Raw genomic sequence first — 14,794 nt, forward strand, 5'->3', positions numbered from 1 at the left:
CTCATGAGACTTTTTTTTTTTTTAAGAATCATTTATTTATTTGAGAGAGAGAGAGAGAGCACGCGCGAGTGGGAGGGGAGAGGCAGAGGGAGAGGGAAAGAGAATCCCAAGCAGTCTCCCCACTGAGTACAGAGCCCCATGTGGGGCTCAATCTCAGAACCCTGAGATCACGACCTGAGCCAAAACCAAGTGCTGGATGCTTAACTGACTGTGCCACCCAGGCGCCCCTCGTGAGACTTTTTTTTTTAAGAATGTACATAAAAAAAGACCGAAAGAAAAATGTGAAATAACAGTACTGAAAAAGATTCTTGAAATCTACAAATGAGGGACTTCATACTACAAGTGGATAAGGACATAAAATGATTATTTAAAAAAAAACCACTGTGGGGCGCCTGGGTGGCTCAGTCAGTTAAGCGTCTGACTTCGGCTCAGGTCACGATCCCAGGGTCCTGGGATCGAGTCCTGTATCGGGCTCCCTGCTCAGCGGAAAGCCTGCTTCTCCCTCTCCCACTCCCCCTGCTTGTGTTCCCTCTCTCGCTGTGTCTCTCTGTGTCAAATAAATAAATATCTTAAAAAAACAAAAACAAAAAAACAATACTGTAAATTAAAAAAAAAAAAAAAAAAAGATTAGGGAATAAGATGTTCTAGACAGCCAAAGTAGCCAAATAGGAGAAGTCAAATCCTTGGAACAACAATTTTATGTAACTTTTTTTTTCATATAAATCTAAGAAAATACCTAAGCCTCCCAGTCTTCTTAAATAAAGTATACTAATAATCATTTAAACTTTTCAGGATAATCCCCTACTGCCACAGAGTTATGAGGGACACTTGTACCAAATCTAAATGGTTCTATAGCTTTTTTGAATTTTAATGTTTTAACATTTTAGCTTTTCTTCTCAACCCTTTTGATCAAGCTAACACTTTTAGTTAGCTTGTAACAGTGCTGCCTTTTTAAGTTTTAGCTCTTGATTTAAAGAACCAAGCAAGCTGAAACTGTGCCTAAGAGAGAACAGGATCTACTTGAGGGAGGCCAATAAAATTTGTGATACCTACTTAGGCTGCTGAAAAGCCTTTTTTGGTTTACTTCCTGGTAGCTGACTTTCAGATGAAGTATGCTACTTCAAGTCTTATGATTGAAAAATGAAAAGAAAAAACAAAAGCAAAAACACATCTACATTAAACAAATGAATTTCATTTCAAGAAATTCTTGAAACTACTCAATTTTTTTCTCATCTTTATAGAAAGGATCTAAAAATCATTTAATAACAAATCTCTAAAAAATATAATTAAGAGATCAAAGAAGTAGGTCTCTTATCTCTTAATAAAATAACAAAAATCATGTTTGAAGAGACAAGGTCAAGAGACATGAGGTCACCATGGCTTATCTGACACTGTATCTATGCCAAAAATATATGACCATTCCAGCTGAGTCAGAATTTATGCTTTGAATGCATCTAAACAAAGATCACATCCCAGGTCAACCACTGCTGTTACCAGGTCATGAAAAGCAATGTTTTCTGTGGCACTTAAAAAGTGTTAATTGGGGGGAAAAGTTAGATCTCAGTAAAAAGCAAGTTACAAAGAAGACATCTGTTTGGGACCTAAGCTTCCTCTGAAAGTTGGAAAGAACTGTATGTATTCATATTTACTTTAATATACAGAAAGATACAGAAACAATTTTATGTATATGCATATACATGAGTTAGCATACATACATATATTACTTAGCTCTGTCCACTGAGAGGGCCTAGAAATAATGACACTCCCAGCAATGAGCACACGGAGCACCCAGATCTTGGTTTCTATAAATCACTGTCCAGTAAAAGGAACCAAGGCTCCTTGGAGAACTGGCTGATTCTAGGGTTGGGCCAGGGAAAATAAAAGATGTGTCTGGGGCAGCTTATAGTACTAGAAAGTAAGGAAATGCTGAAAAAGAAAAAAAGGACGGAGACATGTCAAAGGGACACAGGAGCCAACATGAAAGATCTCCCAATGGTCAAAGCTGGAACAACTGAGCAAAAAAATAAGTAACAGAATCAGATTATAACTAAAAGTACAAAATAGATATACTGATAGATAAATGGTTGAATAAAGAAATGAATGGGGGAGAAGAGACAAATCTTCCTTCCCAAATTCTAAATAATAAATGTAGATACTCTTAAGTGGTACTTAAGCCCTCCACCACTTTGAGGGTGGGCTAGACAGAGTGATTCACTTCTAAAGAATCAATATAGAAAAGGAAAAATAGTAACCTCACATATTAACATGGCAAACACTACCTTAACTAAGTGATCAAGATCAACATCATCAGGGGGCTCAGTTGGTTGAGCGACTGCCTTCGGCTCAGGTCATGATCCTGGAGTCCCTGGATGGAGTCCCTGGATGGAGTCCCGCATCGGGCTCCCTGCTCGGCGGGGAGTCTGCTTCTCCCTCTGACCCTCCCCCCTCTCATGTGCTCTCTCTCATTCTCTCTCTTTCTCAAATAAATAAATAAAATCTTTAAAAAAAAAAAAAAAAGATCAACATCATCAGTGATATCATGTCGATGTCACATATCCCCTGATATGAAATGACGGTATTCTGTGGCATTCTTTCCAAAAACATGTAACTCTTGTCTAATAATGAGAAAAATATTAGATAAACTCAAAAGAAGGGACATTACACAAAATAACTGCACAAGGAACTGTACATAAGCACTGTACTCTGTTGATAAAGTGGTTTCCCATGAGAGTACGGGTTAACAACTCTGATGCTGCTATATATGTTTACTGGAATTGAACAATTAAGTAAATGGATAGTGGAAGCCAGGTTTCTACTGTTGACATGGAAATTCACAGATCAGCAAGGGGAGAAGGCTAGAATGGTCTATGTGATAATGGACTAGAATTGGAGATACCAGTAAGAACTCATGTTTAACTTAATAAATATAGTTAGAGATGATTACACACAGAAATATTTACAGACAGGTCTATATACAAGAGTTAGTATAAAACTAACTCTGCTCCATTAGTTGAGAGGGCTTAAAAGAAAGCAGCAATGAGGGCGCCTGGGTGGCTCAGTCAGTTAAGCATCTGCCTTCGGCTCAGGTCACGATCCTGGAGGCCCAGGATCGAGTCCTACATCGGGCTTCCCGCTCAGCAGAGAGTCTGCTTCTCCCTCTGCTCTTTACCCAGCTTGTGCTCTCTCTCTCAAATAAATAAATAAAATCTTAAAAAAAAAAAAAAAAAAGAAAGAAAGAAAGAAAGCAGCAATGAGAATACTTAATGCCCAAATCTTGGGTTTCTTATATCATTCTCCAATAAAAGGAAGCAGAGCTCCTTGGAAAAATAGCTGATTTTTAGCACTGTGACAAGAGATATACGAGATGAGCCTGGATCATCTTGTAGTGCCAGAAAGTAAGGGAGTGTTAAAAAATAATTATTAAACACACACACACACATACACACTGATGTCAGTATGTTAAAGGGGGCACAGGAGCCAAATGAAAGAGCTCCCAATGGACAAAGCTGGAACAATCTGAGCAATAAAAAAAAGTAGTATTGGAATATAACTCAAAGTATAAAACAGATATCCTTCATTCCATACTAATATAATACTTGAGTAAATTAACAAATGAGGAAAGAAAGACAAATTTCCCATGCAGAAGAATTCCAAATAAGTTATGCAGATACTCCACCCCAAAGAACAGGGAGCATAACTCTTCATTCCTTAAATGTAGGCAACATAGTTACTTCTTTCCAAAGAGGACAGTATGGAATGGGGGGAAAAAATTAACTTTATAGAGGAGTAACCTGACAAACATTACCTCAGCCAGGTGATCAAAGTCAGTATCAACAGTCATAAATCATGCTGATAGTATGTATCCTTTACATGATATGATGAAAATGGCACTTTCTCTCTGTCATCATCATCCCCAAAAACCATAACCCCAGTCTAATCATGAGAAAAACATCAGATAAATTCCAGGAGTGGGATACCCTAAAATATACTTAACCAATACCCCTAAAAACTTCCATAGAAAGTTTTTTAAATTAAAAAAACAAAACAAAACAAAAAACAGGGGCACCTGGGTGGCTCAGTTGGTTAAGCATCCAACTCTTGATTTCGGCTCAGCTCATGATCTCAGGGTCATGAGATGGAGCCCCATGACAGGCCCCAGCAAGCTCCGCACTGAGTGTGGAGCCTGCTTAGGATTCTTTCTCTGTCCCCCACCACTCGCATGTGAGCGTGCACATATGCCCTGTCTCTCTTTCCCTCAAATAAATAAATAAATAAATGATGATGAGGGGGGCGCCTGGCTGGCTTAGTCGGTAGAGCATGTAATCTTGATCTCAGGGCTGTGAGTTCGATCCCCACACTGGGCATGGAGCCTACTTAATAAAATAAAATCTTGAAAAATAAATAATAACAACAACAACAAAGGCAGGAGTGGGGAAGCCAAATCTACCTTCCCTCCCAGTTGACACAAACATAAAACTACCATTTTTCCAGTTTTCTTAGTTTAAGACTTTCCAAATTAGTCTGTTGAGATAAGGCTCACATCCAAAAACACAGTAACACAGCCAGCTTTAGTTACATACTTACTGTTTTTATCACTTTATCACATAAAGACTATGACAGTTTTGGCCAACTTTGTTCAACAAATATTTTTTGACTACCTTTTTTGTTCCAAGCATTGTGTGAGCATTGAAGTAACCTCAAAGGTAGAAGAAGGAAAAAAAATCTGTGCTCTGCGTTCTTTTTCTGTGAGAAAATCAGACAATACACAACCAAACAATAAATGACCTATTGGATAGTGATAAATGCTATGAAGTGAATAAAAAAGGAAAGTGAGGCAAAAGTGGCCAAGAAGGCTACTCTAATTGGAAGCATAAAAAATGTCTCTTTAAGATGACATTTGAGTTGAGACCTAAGCAGAGCTGGTATACAAAGAGAACAACAAATGTAAAGGCCAAAAAGAGTAAGTTTAACATGCTTGAGATATCTCATGTAAACAAGGCAACCGCCCTGATAGGAATGAGATAAGTGAACTTCAGAGGTAAAAATACAAAAGTCATTTAGGAATCTCAAACCACTCCCAACATTGCTCACCAGGAATCCTTCAATGGTAATTAGATCAAGATCTCACTTTTATGCTCCCCCAGTATCTCCCCCAAAGTCACAGCTGTCCAGTAAATAATGTATTTTGAACCGCCCCATCTTCCCTCTAAAAACTACCATGCCTATCATATTTTCTCATGGCTCTGCTAGAAGTATTAAGAAAAAAGGGAGGGGAAGTATTCTACCGAGAAAGTGCTCCTGAATTCTCCTTAACAGACCTCATTACTTCATATAGTACAACCACAGGTTAAAAGCAAAGGCCCTGAAGAAAGACTAACTTGGGTTCAAATTCAGATTCTATTAGTTGTATGATCTTGAATAAGTTGCATAACCTTTCGAAGACTCAGTTTCTCATCTGTAAAAAGCTGTGAGGATTAAAAAAGATAAAATGTGGCACCCCGTGACTATTCAATAAATGTTAGCTACTGCTAATAAAGTATTTGAGTATTATTTTTTTCAAGGACCAGAGCTGGGCCAGAGGGATTATAGATAGCAAACTGTTTGAGTGTAGCAAATTGTTTGAGAGATAAAACTGTCAAACTCCCTTAGGTCAGGAGCTTTGTCTTTTTCTGGTTCACTGGTATATTCCCAGAATCTAGAACAGTGATTAACACACAGTAGGCATCAACCTCAGTCTGTGTTGAATGAATGAATGAGACTCCATTGAGTCAAGAAGCCTAAGAGAGCCTGGTTTTACTTCAAAATAAAGAAAAAAGTTTTCATTCCACATCAAGATTTTAAACAATATCCTAAGGCCTTGTTAAAGATGTTTTTATTATTTCTAATTGCCTCCTCAAAATCTAGAACAGTGTTCATAATATTAAGGTATTCAAATTTACTGCAATTAAAAAGCTCTGCTACAGGGCGCCTGGGTGGCTCAGTCGGTTAACCATCTGCCTTTGACTCAGTCATGATCTCGGGGTCTTGGGATGGAGTCCCGCATCAGACTCCCTGCTCAGCAGGGAGCCTGTTTCTCCCTCTCCCACTGTCCCCCCCCCCACTCATGCTCTCTAATAAGTAATAAAATCTTTAAAAAAATTGTTTTTAATTAAAAAATAAATAAAAGAAAAAGCTCTGCTGCTAAAATTGAGCTGTCAGTTGTAGGCTATACTACTGTTCATAATTCAAAGCTGATGATCAAAACGTTGAAAGTAATAAAGTATAAGGTATATTGTTATGGGAAACCCTACTTGCCAGTGCTCCAGCGAGCAGACTTAGAAAACTTGTGTAAGATCTTTTTCTCACGGATGACTAAGTTTAATTTATGCTGGCAAAATAAATTGATTTCACCTCTGTATCATTAAATTTTATTAAAACAACATTACAGTTTATCCAGTCACTTCAGAAAGTCCAAATCTTTTAGACTTCTTAAAAAGTTTCAAAAATTTGTTAGCTTAATATATTGGCTCTTTAGGTCAAAGAAGGACTTTTCAGGGTGATGAAAATGGAGAAAGAAGGAGTTCACCTCTCTAAAAATGAGTTTTCAATTACTATAATTACGCATAAAATAAGACAGGCAGCATTTCTGGGCCAAGATTTGATGCCTTAGTTCCCCTTGAGAATTAGAGCCAAGCATAAATTTGGGGCAAGTTCTGCAAAAACCACTTTACCCTCTATTGATGCTGAATGAAAAACTCATTGTTAGGATTCATCAACACGAATATATTTTCTAACACACAGTAGCCACTCTGGCAACATCGCTTTCACCATTTTCTACCCCAGAAGCAAAACAGGATGCATTTAAATCCTGCCTGACAGTTACCACGATTGCAGGGTAGCTATCTCAACAGCCCAAGAGTGGTAAGGGCTAAAAAGTAAAAAATCTAGCTTACCGAACCTTAAAGAAGCAGGCCTGCTCAAGCTAACCTGCACTGGTGGCTACCGCAAAGGTCCGCCAAACCTTCAGGGCTGGAAAGATACCTGAACTCTACTGACACCTTTTGATAGAGAAAGACTGGCGTGAGGGCGGAGCGGTTATGATCGGAATTGTTAAAACCGCAGCAAGCCGGCAGGGACACAGGTGCGCGGGCAGGCCCCGGTACCGCAGTCCTTGTCACGCTCCGAGATGACCGGGCCCTTCACAACCACAACAGCCCTCCTAGGTTCTTATTCACTCATTCATTCATTTGACAATTACGCGAGGGGCACCGTAGCAGGGCCCGCTCGCAGGGCCCCCGCCCCAGCCCCGGAACACCCACAGCCGCCAGGCGCGGCCCTGCGCCGCCAGCATCCCCCCGACGCTGCGGCCCGCGCCCCGCCGCGGCGCGCTCGAGTCAGCCGGATCGCGGCCTCGGCCGCACACGAGCGCCCACGCCCCCCGCCCTCCCAGCCGCGCGTCCCCCGGCCTCCGCCCCGCTTCGCCGCCTCAGACCGCCGGGTTCGTGCGGCGAAGGAGGGGCGCGTCGCGGAGGCCCCCCGCCCGGAGTTCAAGGCAACCCGGCGCGCGCGACGCCAGGACCCGAGGGCCTAGGTGGGTGGGTCGGGCCCACCGGCCACTCACCTCCGCCGGGTCAGAACCGAGGGGCCTGCTCTAAGCCGTTTGAAACCGCTTGGGCCGCCGCACACCCCGCAGTGTCCTCGTTGTTTATTGGCTCTCGGCGGACCGCCCATCGCCCGTTTATTGGCCCATTTGAAAGGCCTGTGGGCACGCGCCGCCCGCAGCTTTAAAGGGGCCGCGCGCAGCCGTGCTTTCTTCGGACCCGGCGCGGCCTGATCGGGTGGGGACAGGGTCGCTGTAGCAAAAGCTGCCGACAGCGCTTTCCGCCCCCCCGACCCCCAAAGAAGGGCGAAAGATGTGTAGAGAGCTGTGCATCCCCGGCCACCAGCATGTTTCCTTTATTTAATTTTGGCTATTCAAGCTACTGTCAACACCTGGCAATTTTTTTAAAAAGTCATTTCATTCACCAAATATTGATTGTGCAGCTAAGTGCGTGAGGGAAAGGAGAAGCAGCTGGGATATCGTAGAAGGAGCAATGAATGGAGCCAGGATGCTGGATTCTGGTCTTGGACCCGCTCTAAGTAAACCACTTTCCTCAGTAAATCATTTGTAGCTTAGTTTCCTCAAACCAGGATAACCATGTTTCTCTTGTAAGCTTAACGTGAGGATTTAGTATAACTAATTTAAGGTCTAGGAAAGGCCTTTGAACAGTAAGCATTCTGCAAATGCTTAATACTCCTGTTATTTATAGAAACGACAGGCTTGGTTAATATGATTTCTAAAAGTCTTGTTTAGCTCTGAAAATAAAATCTTTTAAAAAAGAGGGGGTGGGGTGTGGTGTCCGGCTGACCCAGGCAATGGAGTTTGCAACTCTTGATCTCTTCCAGCCCCACCTTGGGTGTAGAGATTACTTAAAAATAAAATCTTAAAAAAAAGAAAAGTCTTGTTTAGCTCTAAATTCTGTTTCTATAAATAAGATCAGGTCTTTCCAAGAAATTTGCAAACACAGTGGTCAGAAGAATAAAACATATAGTCTAATCACTAAAATTCAAAGCAGCATGAGACCTAGGTAAAAGAAAAACTGTAGATGCTTAGCAAAGGAAGAAATTTGTAAGGGACGATCTGTGAAAGGGATGGACTTTTAAAATGGGATTTCAAAGATATGTAATTACCAACAGACTAAAAGATGGAGAAGGGATGGGTAAAAGTAATAAAATGATTATTTTTTAATCTATCAAATTGGTAAAGATGAAAAAGTTTGACAACCGTTGGTTGGCCAACATTTTTTGAGAAACAGACATTCAAACTCACTGTTGGTAAGACTGTAATTGGTGCAAACTTTTAGGATGATTTCACAGTTATTAAAATGTAAAATGTGGGACACCTAGCTGGCTCAGTCAGAAGAGCGTACAACTCTTAATCTCTGAGATGTGAGTTCCAGCCCCACATGGGGTGTAGAGATTACTTAAAAATAAAATCTTAAAAAATACCATAAAATGTGTATAATCTCTGGCCCAATAATGCCACTGTTAGGAATTTGTCCTACAGATCTGTGCAATTATGCAAAGAAAAATATACCCAAAGATATTTACTGTTAAGATAGGGGAAAAAACCCACAAACAAAAAAACCCCGTGCCCTAGAAATTACATGTCCATTCATAGGTAACTTGTTATATAGTACAGCATATCTACTCAATAGAACACTATGCAACTGTTAAAAAGAATGTGGTTAATCTGTATGTGCTGGTGTAGAAAAAGTGCACAAATTTTATTTTACTGAAAAAAAGGCAAGTTACAGAAAAGCATATATGGAATAATTTTATTGTATATGGTTATAAATGCATATGTATTTGTGTGCATGCCTGAAAATGGTTAGAACATTCCTGGAATTTCAAGAAATTATTTAACAAGGGGAGTGGGTAGGGAGGGAAATGAATTTTTTGCCATTCACATGTTAATTTTTTTAAAAGAAGTAGCAGGGAGAATGTCTAGTAGTGAGACAAGTAGGAGCAAGGGCACAGAAATAAGAAAGTACATTATATGTAGGGAATTAAACATGTGAGTTTAATTTTAGAACAGGGCACATGTTGGGAAGTAGTGGGATACAAGATAGAGAAAGGAACATTCTAGGAGGGGCTTGAATACCAAGGTAAGGAATTTGTACTTTAAGTAGGTGATGGGGAGCTATCAAAGGTTTCTGAGCCAGAGAGCAACAAATTCAGAATTGCACTTTAGGAAAACTAATTAGCTTGAGTGTCTAAAATGGGTTAGATTAGAACCCAACCCTAACTGGGTTGGAAGCCCAGTTAGGAGTCTGCAATGAGGTGATAGCAGTGGAAATGCTGAGAACAGATTCAAGAGCGTGAAGGATTTGGCAACTGTCTTGGTGCAAAAGTGAGGGTGGGGCCCATTTACGGAAATGAGTCAAAGAGCGTGCCAGGCTTTGAGCCTAGGGATTGGGAGGCAGTGATTGCCCAAATGGAAGTAGAAAGTCAGGAGAAGCCAGTCTCAGGAGGAAGGCAAGGAATTTAGTTTTAGCCCTGTTTACTTTTAGGTACCAATGAGACATTCAAGCACAATCTCTAAGTAGGTCTAGTAAATACAGGGTGAGAACTATGAGAAAAAATGAGGACTCAAGTGATACAGGTGTAGAAAAGGTGAAATTGTAGCAGTGGATGAGACCACAGAGTAGGAGAGTGGGAAGCGAAAAGATAGGGCATGAGGACAGATCCACAGGTTAGGGGAAGGAGAGAAGAACCAAGCAGAGCAAAAAGGTCACAGTAACCTTTGAGAAATGGGTTAGGAACATATAGAAATAGTCTTCTTAAGTCATTGGTCATTGGCATGTTTACTTTATTTAAATATTATGGGAAATAAATTGAAGATTACATTTATAAGGAGAATGTGATGGTAAACTGGAATTTGCTCAATAAAGGATGTATGGAGTCTGGATCCTGGAGAGCTTTAGAACAAGATGGCAAATTCCTTTTTGTCTTATATGGCTTATGTGTAGCCCTGCTAGCAGGTGGGCATTGGATGTCTGATTCCATTCATTTATTTGTTCATTCATTCAACAAATATTTATTGAGCACCTAATATGTGCAGGGTCTCTTCTAGGCACTTGGGATAACCAGTGCACAAAACAGACACACACACACACACACACACACACACAAATACCTCTTTTATGGTACTCATGTTATAGTGAACAAGCATAGACGATCAACACATAAATAAATTATATAGTACGTTTTTAGACAATATGTGCAATGGGAAAAGAAAAAAGAATACAGTAAAAGAGATCGGGAGGTAGAGTTAGAAAGACATTAATTTTATAAAGGATGATCAGAGTAGGTTTCATTAAGGAGGTTACCTTTAAGCAAAGACTTGAAAGCGAAGGAGTTAGCCGCGAGTTTCTCTACAGGAAGGAAGTGCCAGCCAGGGGGAGCAGGTTTGCAAAGACCCTAAATTGGGAGCATGCCTCTCGGGTTAGAGAAACAGGGAGGCCTGTGTAGCTGAAGCAGAGTAGTTGGCACTAGGAGGGTAGAAGGAGATGAGGCCTGATAGATAACGTAGGGCAGGGAGTGGAAGATCCTGTAGGGCCTTGTAGAAACCGAACATAATACCTTGCTCCATAGCAGGTGTTCAATAAATGTTTGGCCAGTCATCTTTTGCAGGCCAGGGTTATCACCAAATAGCTTTTATCTATGTATTTATTAGAGTGACGGGTGCTTACTTTATCCCAGGGGCCTCTCGGTAGTTCTGCATAAGGAAGATATTAATAGGACAGTGAAACCCTTGTAGGCATTAGAGATCATGGTGAACACTGTGTTATTGCACCTGGAAGCAGTGAGCAAACGCCAAACATTGTGGCCGTTGAATAACTGTGCTGAGCATTTCTGAAAAGCCTGCTAGGGTGGGGACAGTGCTCATCCCATCGTAATCACAAACCGCATTTTGGGGAAGAAAGAGCTCTACCGTGGGCTATGGATCCATACTTGCAGCCTAAGAGGAACAGTTTCAGTGATTCATTTCCTTTCAACTTTTAGTCCAGGTACCTCATGCATTATTCCCTAGAGACGGCACTGGTGACATTAACATGGTCTCAGGTGGCTGTTTTTGTGCCTTGACTGGCCTCCAAGCCTCTCCCAGACTGCACTAGTTGCATTGAATAGGTGATTGAATGAAGGGAATGAATAACCCTTTTCTCAGAGCCCGTATTTCCACAGCCCCCCAGATGCAGGCTGTCCAAGAACTCCGACCACAGAAGCACCCGCCCCACCAAAGTGGAAGGAGGCAGAGGGGGAGATAGGAAACTTGTTAGCAGGCTGTCAACAGGCTTTTAGGGACTGGAGGGAAAACCACCAAGAAGGACAAGATAAGTGAGAGTTCTTGGCTCTTTGTGTCTTGTAAAATGACATAGGCAGATTGAGTAGCTTGGGGCTAACTCCAGCCTTGGGTTTAAACTCAGACCCTTAATTAGGCTGTCTGGATCTGTTTTAACATCATGTCAAGGAGTCCAAGATTGTGAGTTGGAGCCTTGACTGGAAACAAAACTCTTCCATATGCTGAGCTCTGCTTAGCCTCTGTCAGCTGCTTAATGGGAGAATGATCTAGAGAGAAAACAAATGGGCAAGTGAGGGAATGCTACAAAACAAAGGCTGCCTGAAACACCCCCAGACACACATCCTATTAAGTGGATCAGCTGAGTCACCTTCACATATGAAGAAAAGACATACTCACAGACTGTTTCTTAGCCATGGAAAGGGCTCATCTACATTTTTCATTATGTCCATAAGTAGAAGTAACTAAAGTTTACTCTATGTTCTTGAAGTTCAGTGCATTACACTTAGAGCCTTGCGCACCCTCAGCTCCTTAGATGCTTTTTCAAAGTTCCTCTGCAGCACTGACTTTGTTTTCTGTAGGATTAGGTTTGGTGAAAGCTTCAATTCATGCCCTGGAGATCTCTCTAGGGGCCACAGAGATCTTTTTATCTTAGCTTCCATCGTTTGTTCATGCAATACAGAAAGAAGGGCAGTGACTATATTTTGAACATGATTAGCTTGTAAAAATATGTCCAGTTTGTTAGAATCTGACCAACCATCTCCCTACTCATCAGGGTTTATATCCGGAGAACCAGACAAGGAATTCTCAGCTCTTGTTTCATCCCCAAGATTTCTTGGAAGAACATAAAAAGTTTCAGGCTAGAAATGACCTTAGCAATCATCTGCCTCAACCTTTTCATTTTACTGATCAGGAAAGTAAAAGCCAGAGCATGATCATAACCTGAAAACAGGGTGTTAAGTCCTTGACACTGTTGCTGAAGTCTCATCTGTCCGCACCCCCTCCAGATTCTTATCAAGACCTGGACCATGAGGTCCAGCCTCCTTTTCCTCTCCCATTTCCTAACCCTAAAGTGACAGGAAAGTCGCAGTTTCCTCAAGACCTTTAAGGCTCAGGCAGTGTTGAATACCGGATTATACTGGCTCGTGTGATCACAAGGTGTCAAAATGCATTCACCAAACTTTGTCTTTCCAGAAACCTCTCCCAGTCTTTTGAGCAAATGGTGTGTTCTCAATGCATTCATTTTTTCTTCTCATTTGAAAAGTTCTTCCTGAGTTCCCAGCTCTAGTGGTCACTGTTCATGGTCTGGCCTGTCACCCTGAGCCTTTGGGAGGGAGTACTTTCTACAGGTATATAGGCTTATGCTTTAGGCTGGATTTCATCAATTAAAATGTCTCCTTTGTTCTCTCTGGTGTGAGTTTTTAAAAAAAAAAAAGGTGGAATAAGAGGATGATTGTCCTTGAGCTATGTGATTTGTTTCTGTTCTAGCACACATACCCCTCACCAAAGTTGGAAGGGGTCACTGTAAATTACCTTCAGATTTCCTGTTATTTAAATACAAGAATCTTCAGTCTTTCTTTTTTTGGGGGGGGGGGCGGATGTAGGGTGGGGATGGAGGCTGTTGCTAGATTCTAAGCTCTGTGGGTCAGGCTTGGGCAGGGGTTGGTCCCCAGCAAGAGATAAAGGAATGAATGGAAGCATTATTCAATAAGAGGCTTGTGGTTTAGAAAATCAACTACTGAGCCTTGGCATACAATTCTACATCTGGCACCAAGTCTTCCATGATTCCCAATCATCACTGAAGAGGTGTCATATGCAGAGAACCTGAGAATGGATCCCCAACTTCCTGTCCTAGCCTTGAGATGTACTGTATAAATTATGAGAAGGCAGCTTTTTAAAAATAAAAGGAAAAAAAAAAAAGGCATCAATGTTGATTTGATCCATTGTCAGAGTAAACTATGAAACTTGACTAAGATCAAAAAGAGCTAGTAGCAGGGGCCCCTGGGTGGCTCAGTCGTTAGGCGTCTGCCTTCGGCTCGGGTCATGGTCCCGGGGTCCTGGGATCGAGCCCCGTGTTGGGCTCCCTGCTCGGTGGGAAGCCTGCTTCTCCCACTCCCCCTGCTTATGTTCCCTCTCTTGCTGTGTCTCTCTCTGTCAAATAAATAAATAAAAATGGGTACTCAAGGGGCGCCTGGGTGGCTCAGTCGTTAGGCGTCTGCCTTCGGCTCAGGTCAGGATCCCAAGGTCCTGGGATCGAGCCCCGCATCGGGCTCCCTGCTCCGCGGGAAGCCTGCTTCTCCCTCTCCCACTCTCCCTGCTTGTGTTCCCTCTCTCGCTGTCTCTCTCTCTGTCAAATAAATAAATAAAATCTTAAAAAAAAGAAGAGCTAGTAGCAGATCTGGGCCCGTGATGATCCCTCCTTGTCCCCAGTCCTTTTCCTACTACATCAGACAGTCTTGCCAGTGACTATCACAGCAAGGCAAAGTCAAGTTCTGGGACAATGAGGTCCTCATAGACCTAGAATAGAGATAGAAGATACATGGTGTATAAGCCATGACACTTCCCTCCAGTGCCTGAAGGAGATGTCACTAACAATCATGACACTTTCCCCGTTGAGTCTCAACAGGACCTCAGGCAGCCACTACCAACCAAAGTTGGCACTTGAGATGAAACCTATCTGCCATCCCTGTTCTAGAGGAAATTTGGATTTCACAAGCCAATGAACTCTGGTCTTGACCTGTCTTCTCAAGATGAGTTGAACCTCCAGCCAGGAACCTCACACCTTTTATGGCTCTTCACTGTCCTCACATCCCCGAAGGACTTAGAGGTGATATCGCAAGAAGGTTTTCAAAAGCATGGGTCTGCCAGACAGAGCGGGTGTAGTGATTAGTCATGACTCCAAGCCAGGCACGG

At 41.9% G+C, this 14,794-nt stretch overlaps 1 protein-coding gene across 1 annotated transcript in view; it reads right to left on the bottom strand.

Moving 5' to 3' along the window:
- CKAP5 (cytoskeleton associated protein 5) overlaps nucleotides 1–7,682 on the bottom strand; it is a 102,537-nt gene extending 94,855 nt beyond the window's left edge. The window contains exon 1 of the mRNA XM_035012719.1: nucleotides 7,601–7,682. The gene's annotated coding sequence lies outside the window, so the exon portion shown is untranslated. The remainder of the gene's footprint in view (nucleotides 1–7,600) is intronic.
- Nucleotides 7,683–14,794: the final 7,112 nt, after the last annotated feature.

This window comes from Mirounga leonina, unplaced genomic scaffold (assembly GCF_011800145.1).
Source record: "Mirounga leonina isolate KUSES-001 unplaced genomic scaffold, KU_Mleo_1.0 Mir_166, whole genome shotgun sequence".
NCBI classification, from domain to species: domain Eukaryota; kingdom Metazoa; phylum Chordata; class Mammalia; order Carnivora; family Phocidae; genus Mirounga; species Mirounga leonina.